This window comes from Canis lupus, chromosome 20 (genome assembly GCF_048164855.1).
Source record: "Canis lupus baileyi chromosome 20, mCanLup2.hap1, whole genome shotgun sequence".
In the NCBI taxonomy this organism is placed as follows: Eukaryota; Metazoa; Chordata; class Mammalia; order Carnivora; family Canidae; genus Canis; species Canis lupus.
Genome location: NC_132857.1, coordinates 13330969 through 13344882, shown reverse-complemented (window position 1 = coordinate 13344882; position 13914 = coordinate 13330969).

Sequence of the window (13914 nt, the reverse complement as noted above, 5' to 3'; positions counted from 1 at the left end):
AATATTAATGCAGAACTCAGTTATTAGAAAAAACAAAAAGCTGATTCGTGATTTAAGAATTATGTGCAGGTAAAGAATTGATTTAAGATTTGGTAGTCTTAATTTGGAAGTATGCTGGACCATAAATACAAAATTAGTTGCAGTTTCATTTGTGCAATTCCTAAAAAAGTTGTTTTTCTAGAATTATAAAGAACTTTTAGATATTATCATCTAGAAAAAGGATTGCATTTATAATAAAAATGAGTACTTTAACAAATAAAACTGTTTCAGTGACAGTGTGAAGTTTATCTTTGAGCTTATTATCAGTCTTACTACATTTAAAGTCAGATATTTTGCACATACCTAACACTATGGATCATCTAATGTCTCAAAGAATACAGAGAAACCAATTATAAGTGTGTCAGAATATCCATAGAAAGTTAACTTTCCTTTTAGTAGTAACAGGGAGCAAAGCAAGCTAATAGTAATTAAGGTGTCAGGTAGTAATTGCATTTGCCTCCAAATAAACCATCAAGTCCTGATAAATAATTAAAACAAGCAGTCTTTCTCAAAATGCAGTAGTTAGGGAGCTGTGATTAAAAATTTCTAGGAGTCATTATTGGATTATTTTTCATTGTAAAAAACACATAACGTGGAGTGTGCCTTTTTAAATTTTTAAATGTACAGCACAATATTGTAGACCAAATGCACATTGTTGTATAGCAGGCCCCCAGAACTTTTTCGTCTTGCATGATTGAAACTCTACACTATTTGAACAGCAACTCCCTATTTTTCCCTCTCTCCAGTCCCTGGCAAGGGACTTATCTTTATCAATCTTTATCAAGTCCCCTGGTAAGGGACTTACTCCTATTTTAAGAGTTCTGAGAGTTTGGTACTTTAAATACCTCCTATAAGTAGAATCATGGGATATTTCTAATTTCTGTGACCAGCTTATGAAACACCATAACGTCCTCATTGTTCATATATATTGTCACATGTGACAGGATTTCCTTCATTTTTAAGGATGACAAGTATTCCACTGCATGCATAAACTATATTTTCTTTATCCAGCCACCTATCAGTGGACACTCAGGTTGTTTCTACCTCTTTCTTAGTTATTGTGAATAATGCTGTAATGAATGTGGAAGTACAAATATCTCTTTAAGATCCAGATTTCAATTCTTTTGAGTAAATACCTAGAATTGGAATGCCTGGATCATATGGTAATTCTATTTTTAATTTTTTGAGGAACCTCTATACTGTTTTCCAGAGTGCCTGCCCAATTTTCCATTTTTTTCTAACAGCGCACAAGTGTTTCAATTTCTTTTCATCCTCACCAACGTTTATTATTTTCTGTTTTTATTTGTGTTTTATTTAATGGTCATAGTAACAGATGTGATGTAGTATTTAATCGTGGTTTTGATTCACATTTACCTAATGATTAATGTTGAGCAACTTTTATATAATTGCTATTCATTTGAATGTATTCATTTGGAAAAATGACTATTCATGTCCTTTGTCCATTTTTAAATTAGACACCTTTTTTTTTTTTTTGTCTTTGGCTAATGAGTTGTAGGAGTCCTTTATACTTTTGGAGCTTAACCCCTTATCACATATATGATGTGCAAATATTCTCTCCCGTGTGTTAGTTACCTTTCATTTTATTGACTGTTTCCTTTGCTGTGCTGCCTGTGCTTTTAGTGTCATATCCAAAAAATCATTTCCAAGACCAACGCTATCAAGATTTTCCCCTGTTTCTCCTATGAGTTTTACAGTTTCAGATATTGTGCTTAATTAAGTCTTTAATTGATTTTGAGTTTCCATTTGGGGAGAAATAAGCATCCACATTCATTATTTTGTATGTGGATATCGAGTTTCATCAGCACCATTTGTTGAAGAGGTTATTCTTTTCCTATTGTGTAGTCTTGTCACCCTTGTGTGGTTCCATATAAATTTTAGAATTATTTTTTCTATTTCTGCAAAAAATGTTACTGGGATTTTTTTTTTTTAAGATTTTATTTATTTATTCATGAAAGACACACAGAGAGAGAGGCAGAGAAGCAGGCTCCATTTAGGAAGCCTGATATGGGACTCGGTCTGGAGATTACAGGATCGCACCCTGGGCTGAAGGCAGATGCTCAACCACTGAGCCACCCAGGCATCCCGTTATTGGGATTTTGATATAGATTGCACTGAATCTATAGGCCACATTGTAGGTTACATTGTATTACTTTCATGACTTTTTAACAATATTGAATCTTTCAGTACAAGAAAGTGGAATGTCTTTCCATTTTTTTGTGTAATCTTTAATTTCTTTCAGCAATGTTTGATAGTTTTCAGTGTACAAGCATTTTGTCTTGGTTAAGTTTATTTCTAAGTGTTTTATTCTTTTTGATGTTATTGTAGATGGGATTGTTTTCTTAAATTTCCCTTTCAGGTTGGTTGTTCTTAGTGTATAGAAATGCAAATCAATTTTTGCATTTTTATTTTGTATTCTGTAACTTTACTGAATTCAATTATTAGTACTAGTAGTTGTTTTGTTTTTGATTTTTCTGTAGAATCTCAAGTTTTTCTACATATAAGATTTTGTCATCTGTAAAAAGAAGTGATTTACCTCCTCCTTTTCAGTTTGGATGCCTTATTTATTTTTTCTTTTGTCTAATTGATTTAGCTAAGATTTCCAGAACTATGTTGAATAAAAGTGGTAAGGGTGGGCTTCTTTGCCTTGTTCTTGATCTTAAGGAAAACACTTGCACCATTGAGCATCATTTTAGCTGTGGGCTTTTCATAAGTGTCCTTTATTAAGCTGAGATAATTAACTTCTATTTCTAGTTTGTTATTTTTATCATGAAAGGGTGTTGAATTTTGCCAAATGTTTTTTTCTGGATTATGTGATTTTTATCTTTCATTCTGTAGTGTGGTATGTCCCATTGATTGATTTTCACATGTTGAACCATTCCTGGGTCCCAGGGATAAATCCCATTTGATCTGGGTTATGATCTTTCTATTGTGCGGCTGGATTTGATTTTTGCTATTATTTTGTTGAGGAGTTTTACATCTATCTATCAGGGATATTGGCCTACAGTTTTCTTTTCTTGTAGTATTTTTTTCTAGCTTTGGTATCCGGATAATGTCCTTCCTAAGTGAGTTTAAATTGTTCTTTCTTCTTTAATATTTTGGAAGAGTTTGAGGAGGATTGGCATTACTTCTTTAAACATCTGGTAGAAGTCACCAGTAGAGCCATCTTTTCCTAGGATTTTTCTTGTTGGAAAGTTTGTTTACTAATTCAGTCTCCTTACTAGCTATAGATCAATTCAGATTTTGTTGGTTCCAAATTGTCGGTGAGCAACTGCTCATAGTAATTTCAAATGATCCTTTTTATTTTTGTGGCATCAGTTGTAGTTTCTTTTTCATTTATGATTTTATTTATTTGAGTATTCCCTTTTTTCTTGGTCTAGCTAAAGTTTTGCCAATTTTGTTAATGTTTTTTACAAAAATACTCAGACTGATTTTTTTTTCTATTCTCTATTTCTTTTATTTCTACTCTAATCTTTATTATTTAGTTTCTTCAGTTAATTTTAGCCTTAGTTTGTTCTCTTTTTCTATTTGTTTTTGAATGTAAAGTTAGGTTGTTTATTTGAGATCTTTCTTCTTTCCTAATGTAGGTGTTTACTTGAACTTCCCTCTTATGTAAATTTCTTTCCCAGTACTGCTTTGGTTGTTTACCATAAGTGTTTTCAATTTCATTTGTCTCAATGTTTTCTAATTTTCCTTTTGATTTCTTCTTTGACCTTTTGGGGGCCAAGCAAAATGAGCTATAGAGGAAGTAGGCTAGACCAATGATACAGTGTTTATGTGTGTGTGTGTGTGTGTGTGGACTCAAGACCTGCAGTCAACCATGTTACATTGAGTCCACTGTGCATTAGTAAGTGGAAATCAACCAGCCATAGCCTATTCAACACATGATTGCTAAACCTAAAATTATCTAATCCATCTGCAGTAAATCTCCCTAATCTACACGTTACTCATTTACCTATTCTTCTGGAATGGTGAGAGATATTTGCACTGTGCCTTGATCTCTAGAAGGGCACTTGCAAAGTTTCTTGTAGGTGTAAATGCTCTCTCTCTTGCTTGTGAGATAACCACTGAGTATTTGATCCAGTATGAGGGATTTTTGTGCCACTGAAAAGGCAATCAATCAGTAAATCAACCAATCAATCAGCCAACCAACCAACCAGGGTGATTGTATTGGCTTGAGTGATTCATTTTGAATACCAAAGGGATAATGAATTATTGCTAATAGTATATCAGAAATGATACTCTGTGGAACACAAGTGATTCTATGGGGTCCTCTGTGTTAACTCTCATGTTGTACAAGATAGGAAACATTATCATAACCCAAAAGCAGCAAAACTATTGAAGATTAGTATCCTCCATAAATGGAATACTGACTTACTTCACAAGGCAAAGAATCCTAGTCAGCTGAGGTGTTGGTTCCAGGCCAAGGGATCATAAAATGTATACAGAAAGAGAAATCATAAATATCAACTATGTGACCCATTACGAAGCTGTTGCCTGAGGCAGTTTTGCATATTTCTTTTTTTCCTCCCTCATTTTTCATATTCTTATTTAATGATGTTATTCATAGCTTTTGGTTTTCAGAATATTCAAATGTACATGTTGCTGAATTTGAGGACTAATTGACATTGCCACAGAATGGACACTGTGATTATCACTCATAGAAATGGATACAATGATTGTAAGAATTTTTGTCTCCCCTTTATAGGAAGAAGGTGAGACTGACTTTGATAGTGTAAAAGGTAGTTGCATCTTATACAGCAAAAGTATTATTTTATTGTTGTTGTACTGAAGGTCAAATATGTGAAGAAGAGTGTTTATAAATGCTAACTAAAGGAGTTGATGACTCTGTTATTAAACTATCTTTTCTCATCCTCAAACCTTCCTGCTGAACTTTGCTCTGTGGTGCTAGGCTAAGCCTCTTCAAGCTACATTTTGTCATTGCTAGCTTTCTCTTAGAGTCTTCCAATGGGTTCAAATAAAGGAATTTGGGAGGTAGGAAATAGTGGAAGTAAACTACTACTTCCTATTTAATTGTGCTGAAAGCGTGTTCCCTTGATTGATTTTTATCAAAGCAGCAGAAATTGATTCCAGCAGTAGTTGCTTGCAATTTCTGCCCTTTCCCCACACTTCCCAGAGCCTTCCACATCTCTCCACGTCTGAAATTGCAAGCACAATTAGGCTACCTTCTCCTCAAGAGGCTGAATCCCTGCTCCCAAGCCCTCCTCAAAGTACCCGAGTAACCCCTGCCACTGGATAGCACTCATTCCTGAGAGAAGTAGGTCTCAATTTTGGGATGCCCTTCAAAGCTCTGGAAATACCAACAGAAAGTTGATAATGCCTTCTCCTCAAAGGTGTGAATCCAGCTGCATAAGACCCTTCTCCAAGTTTCTCCAAGCTTCTAAGCTTGGATAGCCTTAACTTCTTCCGTTTGTCTCTCAGCCCTAAGGAAAGTAGCTGCTTCCTGCACATATTATCTAAATCTTATCTCAGTGTTTTTTGGTCCTTTAGTCCTAAATATCCATTTATACAACTATTTATAACATTATTTCTGTTAAAATAAATGTAGTTTTTTCTTTTTACTTTCAATGAACACTGGTTGTTACAATCAGTCGCTAAGAAGAATATGCTCAATATTGTTAACATTTTTTATTTGTTTTCCAGTGGGGATACATTTCTTTCATTGTTATATTTTTCCCTATAAAATTCCAGGCATTGTTATTCTTTAAAACGAACTGCTATTAGGCTCTTACATCATAATGTCAAAATATAAATCTTAGAAAAAAGGCACAATACATTTGGTACTATGGAATCAACATTGTTATAAAATAAGAGCACACATCGTTATGAATGTGTAGAATATTTTCAGGTAAGAACTTCAAAGAGCTTTTAATATGTGGTCAATTCTCAATTCTTTCAGCTGCTCAGTGGTAGGGGACTTAAGGTTGGTGTATTTATTTTGCACTGAGAATGCTCCAAGATACATATTATGTGTTGGATTCTATAATAATGAATACATCTTTTTATGTCTATTTGCTGTGTGGTAGTAGAATAGGAGCATTCTGCAAGTTTTAACATCATCAAAACCTACTGTAAAATTTTTGAAATAATGGATCACTGAGTTTATTGAGGGTAATGATTCTGTAATTGAGCTCTCATATTTATTATTATTGTATTATTTGTATTTTTCTATTCTCTTGCTTTCAACCATTCTGTATCTTTATATATAAGGACTTACAAATTTTTATTTTCTCTCATTTCAGTTAGTATTGAGGAAAAAAAAAGGAGGTTACCAGCCTTCCATCTTAAAATCAAATTCCAACTGAATTAGTTTTAATATAGCTTTCCCCCCACATAATTACTGATTATGATTCTATAGTTCTTAGAAGAAAATTTAATTGCATTGCATACTACTTTTATTTTGTAATATATTGTTTTGTAACTTTGTAATTTATTTTAGTTAAACATTGTAGTTATGGATAAATAAATCTTTTAATGAGTGATTCTTCTAATCAAAATTTCTGAAGTAATAGTATTTTTTACCTTAAAAATAGATTATATTTTTGTTTCAGGAATAAAGGAAGAACAAGCAATGTAGGGCCTGGAAATTGGATTATTCTCATGAAAGTTTCTTATGTGAGGTTCACCGATCAAGAATTCTGTTGCTTTATAAACTGAATGAACAGAAAGGTGAATGTTTAAAAGTATTTTTTAACAATACAAATTTAAGTTTAGATGTAAATGTTACATTCTACTTCATTTTTATACTTCAGTGATTGTATATTTCCTTTGTAAACTTAAATTACACATTAGAAATTGGCAATGACATTCTATTTTTAAAACAATAACCCTCTTCCTTTTAAAGATAGAGTGTAAGAGTTTCTATCAGTTAGATAATTGGATTTTAGTTCCTACCTCTAGGCATGGGCAAGGGTTTGATTTTTTTTTTTCTTCAGTTTTACGTAGAGTGAGTGTGGCTGCATGAAAAGTGATAACAAAAATAATAGTGCAGTGCTGGTTGGGAGGAAGCATTTTCTTTTTCAGAAATCAATAGGAAAAGAGAGTGATCCTATTTTTCACCTGAGGCAAATCACCATTACAGAGCAGAAGAGTGCTCAGCTAGTAGGGGCAGCAGTGACACATACTTCCATCAGCCACTATCCAAGGTTAGGAGCAATACCCAATACTGGGGAGAGGCTAATTAAATTAATTCTGTGGAAAAGTGACAGGATGATTGAGAGCAATCTGAGTGCTCCAAGCCTTTCCCTTTACCCTCTGTTTGCAACGATGCCCAGTCTGTTCTCTTTAGTATCTCACTCACATACTTAATACCTTGTGTGTGATACCTGTTTCCTTCTGGTCTTCCTGTTTCAGCTGCAGCGTGTATATTTGGCTTGCTCTATGACTGATGAGTGCAGTAGGAAAGAGACGTAATTGCTTTGACTATGCGGCAGTAAATGGATACTCCCTTTGGAAACTCAACTTGCTTCATTTAGACCCAAACATGCCAGGCAGATGCAGATGATCAATTCACAGCATATGATACGAGTGAATATCTTTCTCTTTTATGTTCTGTTTTTAATGTAATAGCAAACTAACATCTGTTGTTCTGAGCATCGCAAATCTGTTCTTTTCAATGTAAAGGTTTGCTGAGCATTGATATTTTTCTAAGAATAGGATGTGTGTGGCAATTAGACTACCCCACATTTTTATGTCAAATTCAAATGTTCTTTGGAAAGGTCATTGTTGTGTGCACGTGACCTACTGAGCTGTATTACTATGATAGATGTCGTTACAAAGTAAAACTGTTTAACGGATAATGTTCTGGGGAGAGAAGAAAGGTGATTGGCTTTTAAGGGATAATCCGGTGTTGTCAATAACATCTCACCCATTCTTTGAGTCTGGTCTTTACAGAGCGCTTTCCTTCCAGATAAGAAATGCTACTCAACACTTTACTAATGAGTGCCTGCCATGATATTGTTTGGGGTATCTGTGAGCCTTACTAGCTATCAAGATAGACTCATGAATGAGAAGTAAGAGTATTAGAATCTTTCTCTAAACCATAGAATCACAGGGTTGCAAGTTTCTAAGTGCAGTAAAGAGATATTACATAGCCATAGCAGGAAAACCAAGAGTGTAAGAAAATTTCACTTCAACATGACTGATATTTTTAAGGGTAAGTTAGTTCATATGTTTAGACAGTGGTGTGACTGAGTCTACACAAAGTTCACCTGCTAATTTTTTTTTTTCTGATGAAAAAAATCTTGGTTGAATTACGTGTCCTCATGTTTTGCTGGCATTAGGTTTGCTGGCTGCAGAAGGACATGGTGAAACAGTCGGACTCAGGGATACATAGCATTACATTTAGAAAATTCAACTCAACATGCATCTTCCATGTGCTATCTTTTTGTGTTTGTGAAAACATTTTTTTAAATTGAAAAACCATATCCAGATGTATAAAATTGTATGATTATTAGAAAAATCTTTTATTCATGTGACTCTACATTGTGTATTCCATGTAACAGTGCTGATGTTTTTGTAACCATGTACAGTCTTTTTATTTTATTTTATTTTATTTTATTAGTTTTATTTATTTACTTTTTTGAGGTAGGCTCCACGCCCGCTCATGACCCTGAGATCAAGACCTTACCTGAGATCAAGAGTCTGCCGCTTAACTGACTGAGCCACCCAGGTGCCTCTGTACTGTCTTTTTAAAATCAAAATAATAAAGAACAAACACACCTGAATATAAAATAAGTTAATAATAACAATTCTATTATTCTTGGTTCCAATATTTTATTCAGCTGAAAACTCTCAAATTCTGAAATCCATTTGAAGCAGAACATTATTTTTAAAGGTACAATAGATGATGCATTTTTTTTATTTATAAGGAAAAACTGTTACTCAATAGGAATTTTTAAAAATAGGATCTCTCATTAGTTATAATGCCTGAATCTGTGGCTTTGGATATTATGTCCTGCAGTCAGTCCATTTTTCAAACTTACAATTCAACAGCTTTTGCTAAAAATTCTCTTTTATCCAATAGCTTATGTGTAGGGTACACATATGTGTACATACTCATAAACTAAAGAGATTTGTAAATTATAAACTTTAGAAAGAATTCGGAGAATTACCTAAACAAGAAAAAGTTGAAAGATTGAAAATTTCATTCTTTGATTTAATCAATAAAAATGAGGTACCTGTTATGCCATAGTATAAAATAATAATAAAAAAAGTCAAGAATATGGCACTGTATTATTGAGGTTTCCAAAGCTATCAGGCATTCCTGTTGAGAATGATTGGACCTATCAAGATATAAAAGAGCAGCTGGGGACATTTGAAGTGGCGATTTATATTTTGTGCAACCCTAGCCAGAGACGTGAGCAGCAGTATGAAATAGTAAAAAGGTGTTTAAATCAAGCCAGGATACTCAAAAAGCTATCCAAAAAGACATGTTAGTATAAAATATCTTAATATGATTAAAGATACAGCTGTTTAAATGAGATATTTATGATTTCATTTAACTGTTATTTAAAAACCTAGAAATAACACTCAATATTTAAATTACTTTTGTTTACATTAACTCTGAATATGCAATTAGTGAATATTACATTGATTTATGTTTTATAGATGACCCACAGTTGGAAATCGAAATTGTTGCATTGTATAAATTAATATTTATTCATTTGACAAGTGCTCTATTTGAGTAGAAGATTATCTTCATCTGGAGTAAATAACTCACTGGGAGGGAGGGAGCAGGAGAAAGCAATGGAGTCTTTAAGTTTAGTTTTAAAGATATTTTACCTATGGATAGAGGAAGAAATTAATGCTCATCCTGGTAATTCAGCTTGAAGAATATATCAAGGCTTTTAGGGATTAGCTCTGTGCATTCTTTTAAAAATGCAAAACCAAGTTTAGCAAAACACCAGAAAGCATACTTTTCATTAGGATACCCAAACTCCTCTGCTCTATATGTAAATGTTTGGTATACTGAGAATCGAGTTGCTATCTAGAACTTATATGACAATTAGTAAGTATTCCTACAGCTACTTCAAAATGTTGCGTAGTTCTTGTTTCTTCAATGTGAGCTAAATATTTTGTGTGAATAATCGTGTTAGATCTAACTCCGCTTTAATGAAAAACTAACTGAAAAACTTGGGTAATTGAAAACTTTACCAAAACGTTGAAGTTTTGCATACATTTAAAATCTTGTTTGTCAAAACTTCAGCTATGATGTATTCACTAATGGGATTTTATACACCTGATTTCTAAGAGAAGCAAATTCTCGATTACCTTCAGTGGATCATACCCAGAATTGTTTCTTTCATTACCCAGCTTATGGTACTATTATGGAGTAATTGTGTAAAGGTGTTAAGTATTTTATAAATTATTAAGTAGAAATGGAGAATAAATTGAAATGGCTTTGCAAGATTCTGTTTTCTTTTATTTGTTGTCTGCATGGGAATCTGAAAGCATCCTAGTCTGTATATATCATTCTGTAGTTCAGAGGTTCTTAGCCTGCTCTCCATCATGACGTAGAATATATCTGACTGATGAATTTGTAAACTGAGGTTGAGGGCGATTCTCCAGGTTAAAACCTGTATCATCAGTCCCTCTTCTCCTGTTAAATAAAGCAAACTGAATGCAACCAAGGGAGAGTGGTGTATAAGAGTAACCTTGAGCTATGCTAAAACAATGTTTTACAGAAAGTATATTATCCCACGAATTTTGGCACTTTTGTATTATTAGGGACAGATTATTTATGGCATACGTTGCATTTTGACACTGGATGAGAAGTTCTGATAAAATTGTCCACAGTTCTTCCTTTGACTTTTTTTTTTTTTTGTCACTTTTGATTCTTGGCTGCTATGGTTTGACAGTGGTATATCTTTTAATTTAAAATAATGGTCAGACACACATTTGGAATGGCCTGGTCAGCTGGAATATGCTGCTGTCAGAATCCTTCAGCTGAAAGATTTCTTTTTATTGTCCACTAAGGTAACATTGAACTCACTGTGGCTTTGCTTCTCTGAAGGTTGCCTAAGATTGCTCCAAGAGTGAACATGTGTCTCAGAGATCTATCATTCATAGAAAAAATTTAAATACTGCCAAATGTATAGAGCAATTGCAATAGAGTTGAATAAATTGCAAGAGTTCCTGGCCTTGGGGGAGGCATCGTTTATTGTAAGTAAACATCATATAAGATATGACACAAAGTGTTTGAGGAAGGAGATCGCTGTGAGAGTGTGTGGCCTCTGGTTGACCTCAAAGCTGGACATGGGCAACGGGAGGCTCTTCACCCTCTCCCCTGGCCTTGGATTGTACATTCTGCCCATGATTCCCACACTAGCAACTGTTTCAAGAATATTGACTTGAAAAAAAAAAAAAAAAAGAATATGGATTGAGAGAATAAGGGGTTGCTGAGGCCATCTGGCCGAATATCTGACTGAACCCAATGAGGGCCTCTTTACAAACTTTTAAGATTCTGGCCAAGGGGTGCAGAGATCTGCTTGTTCTGTAGCTGCCCCATGCAAACCTCATCTATCAATTCCTGTCTTTAGGCCTGTTCCCTATAAATCTGGTGTAGTGGGCCTCTCATTCCGCTCTCTCTCTGCCCTCAGAGTCATATCCAGGGGCCAGTTTACAAGTTTCACCAGAAAAACTCTCGAGCTTGCCAACCAACAGTGTGCTTGCAGGAGGGCGGGTACTTTTAATATTTAATTATTATTTCTCTCTTGTGTCCAATTTTCTACAGTTTGATAAGCAGATATTAAAGTTCTGAAAATTGGTAAGCAAATACTATTTTTCTTCATAGAAATATCACCCTGCAAGGTTACCAGCAGAAAGAACAGCTCCCTGTCTTCCCTCCCTCCCTCTCTCCGTCCCTTCTTCCCTCTCTCTCTTTCTTTCTTTCCCTGAAAAGATAGGGACCTTGAGATTCGTTTTTCCCTTTTGGTTTCTTCCTATAATTACCTCTTTATCCTTGAGCTAACATTAGAGCTGGTGGGTGAAGACAGTAAAAGTGAGAATGAGGGAGTGACGGGCTAGTCGCTCTTCCTTTATACATATATTAACACTAACAAAGATGGCATTGATGACAATGTTGAGTGAATTAGCTTCTCTTCATCGGTTGCTTACTGTGGGCCAAGGGCCCTGCTCTACCTTTCATTTTATCGTTATAATATGGCATTGCCATTATTTTCCATTTTACAGATGAGGAAACAGAGACTTTGAAAGTTTACTTAATTTCTTCCAGGATCACAGAAGTAAAGCTAAATAACCAAACTAAGATTTGAACTCTATCACTTTAATTTAACACCAAATATTCTCTGATGTATCTGTAATACATATTAAAAAGGAGAACAAAAAGCTAGAGATCTTTTTAAAAGGAAGCAAATCCATATGTTAACAGGGATACAGACCTACATTTCTTCAAGTGTGTAACAGAGAATTTTAATAGGTATTTAGAAAAAATATCAATAAAAATGAGTTCTATGTTTCAATAAGATGGGGGAACATTAATTTAAATAAAATTATGCAAATTCCTTTACTGCTTGATTTTTCAGAACATTTACTATATGTATGTCTGAGGGGAGACTATATTATAGAGTATTTCTTGGACTTCTTGTGCATTTAAATTTTCCCTTGAGCAATTTGCTTTGGGAAATAATCTAAACAAAGTCTACTTTACAAGGTAAATTTGTCAGCATTTCAAGTTTTTGGTATGATTTTAAACATTCTAATAGTTGTGTAGTTGTACATCATTGTTGTTTTAATTTGTATTTCCTAATGATGAATAATGTTGACCATGTTTTAACATGCTATTTGCCATTTATCCATGCTCTCTGATGGGGTACATTTTCAGGTTCTTTCCTTCTTTCTTTCTTTCTTTCTTTCTTTCTTTCTTTCTTTCTTTCTTTCTTTCTTTCTTTCTTTCTTTCTTTCTTTCTTTCTTTCTTTCTTTCTTTCTTTCTTTCTTTCTTTCTTTCTTTCTTTCTTTCTCCTTCCTTCCTTCCTTCCTTCCTTCCTTCCTTCCTTCCTTCCTTCCTTCCTTCCTTCCTTCCTTCCTTTTTCTTTCTTTCTTTCTTTCTTTCTTTTTCTTTCTTTCTTTCTTTCTTTCTTTTTCTTTTTTTCTTTCTTCCTTCCTTCCTTCCTTCCTTCCTTCCTTCCTTCCTTCCTTCCTTCCTTCCTTCCTTTCTCTTCTTTCTTTCTTTCTTTCTTTCTTTCTTTCTTTCTTTCTTCCTTCCTTCCTTCCTTCCTTCCTTCCTTCCTTCCTTCCTTCCTCCCTTCCTCCCTCCCTCCCTCCCTCTCTCTCTCTCTCTCTCTCTCTCTTTCTTTCTTTCTTTCTTTCTTTCTTTCTTTCTTTCTTTCTTTCTTTCTTTCTTTCTTCTTTCTTTCTTTCCTTTTTCTTTCTTTCTCTGCAATTGATAACTGACCAGTACAACATTTTAATAATTTCTGTTCATTGTTCTATAAACAGCAAATATATAGAAATTCTCCTGTTATCCCTCTCTCTGCTTCTTAATCTTCCTTATTCTCTGACACTTCCAAACTATGGATATTGATCAAGTGTCAATTATTGCTTTTCTTCCTTCCCAATAGAAAAATAATAGTAGTATTTAAAAATTTTATTCTTGTAGAGTTTTAAAACTTTAGTATATTTTGAGTACAAGCTCTTTATGTAATATGTGTTTTGCAAATACTTACAGTTGGTGACTTCTCTTTTCATTCTCTTAAAGTTTTAAATTTTAATAATGTTCAATTTATCAATTTTTTCCTATTATTATTCATGCCTTTGATATATCTAAACACTCATCATCAAATGCAGTCATAAAAATTTCTTTTTTAAATATGTTT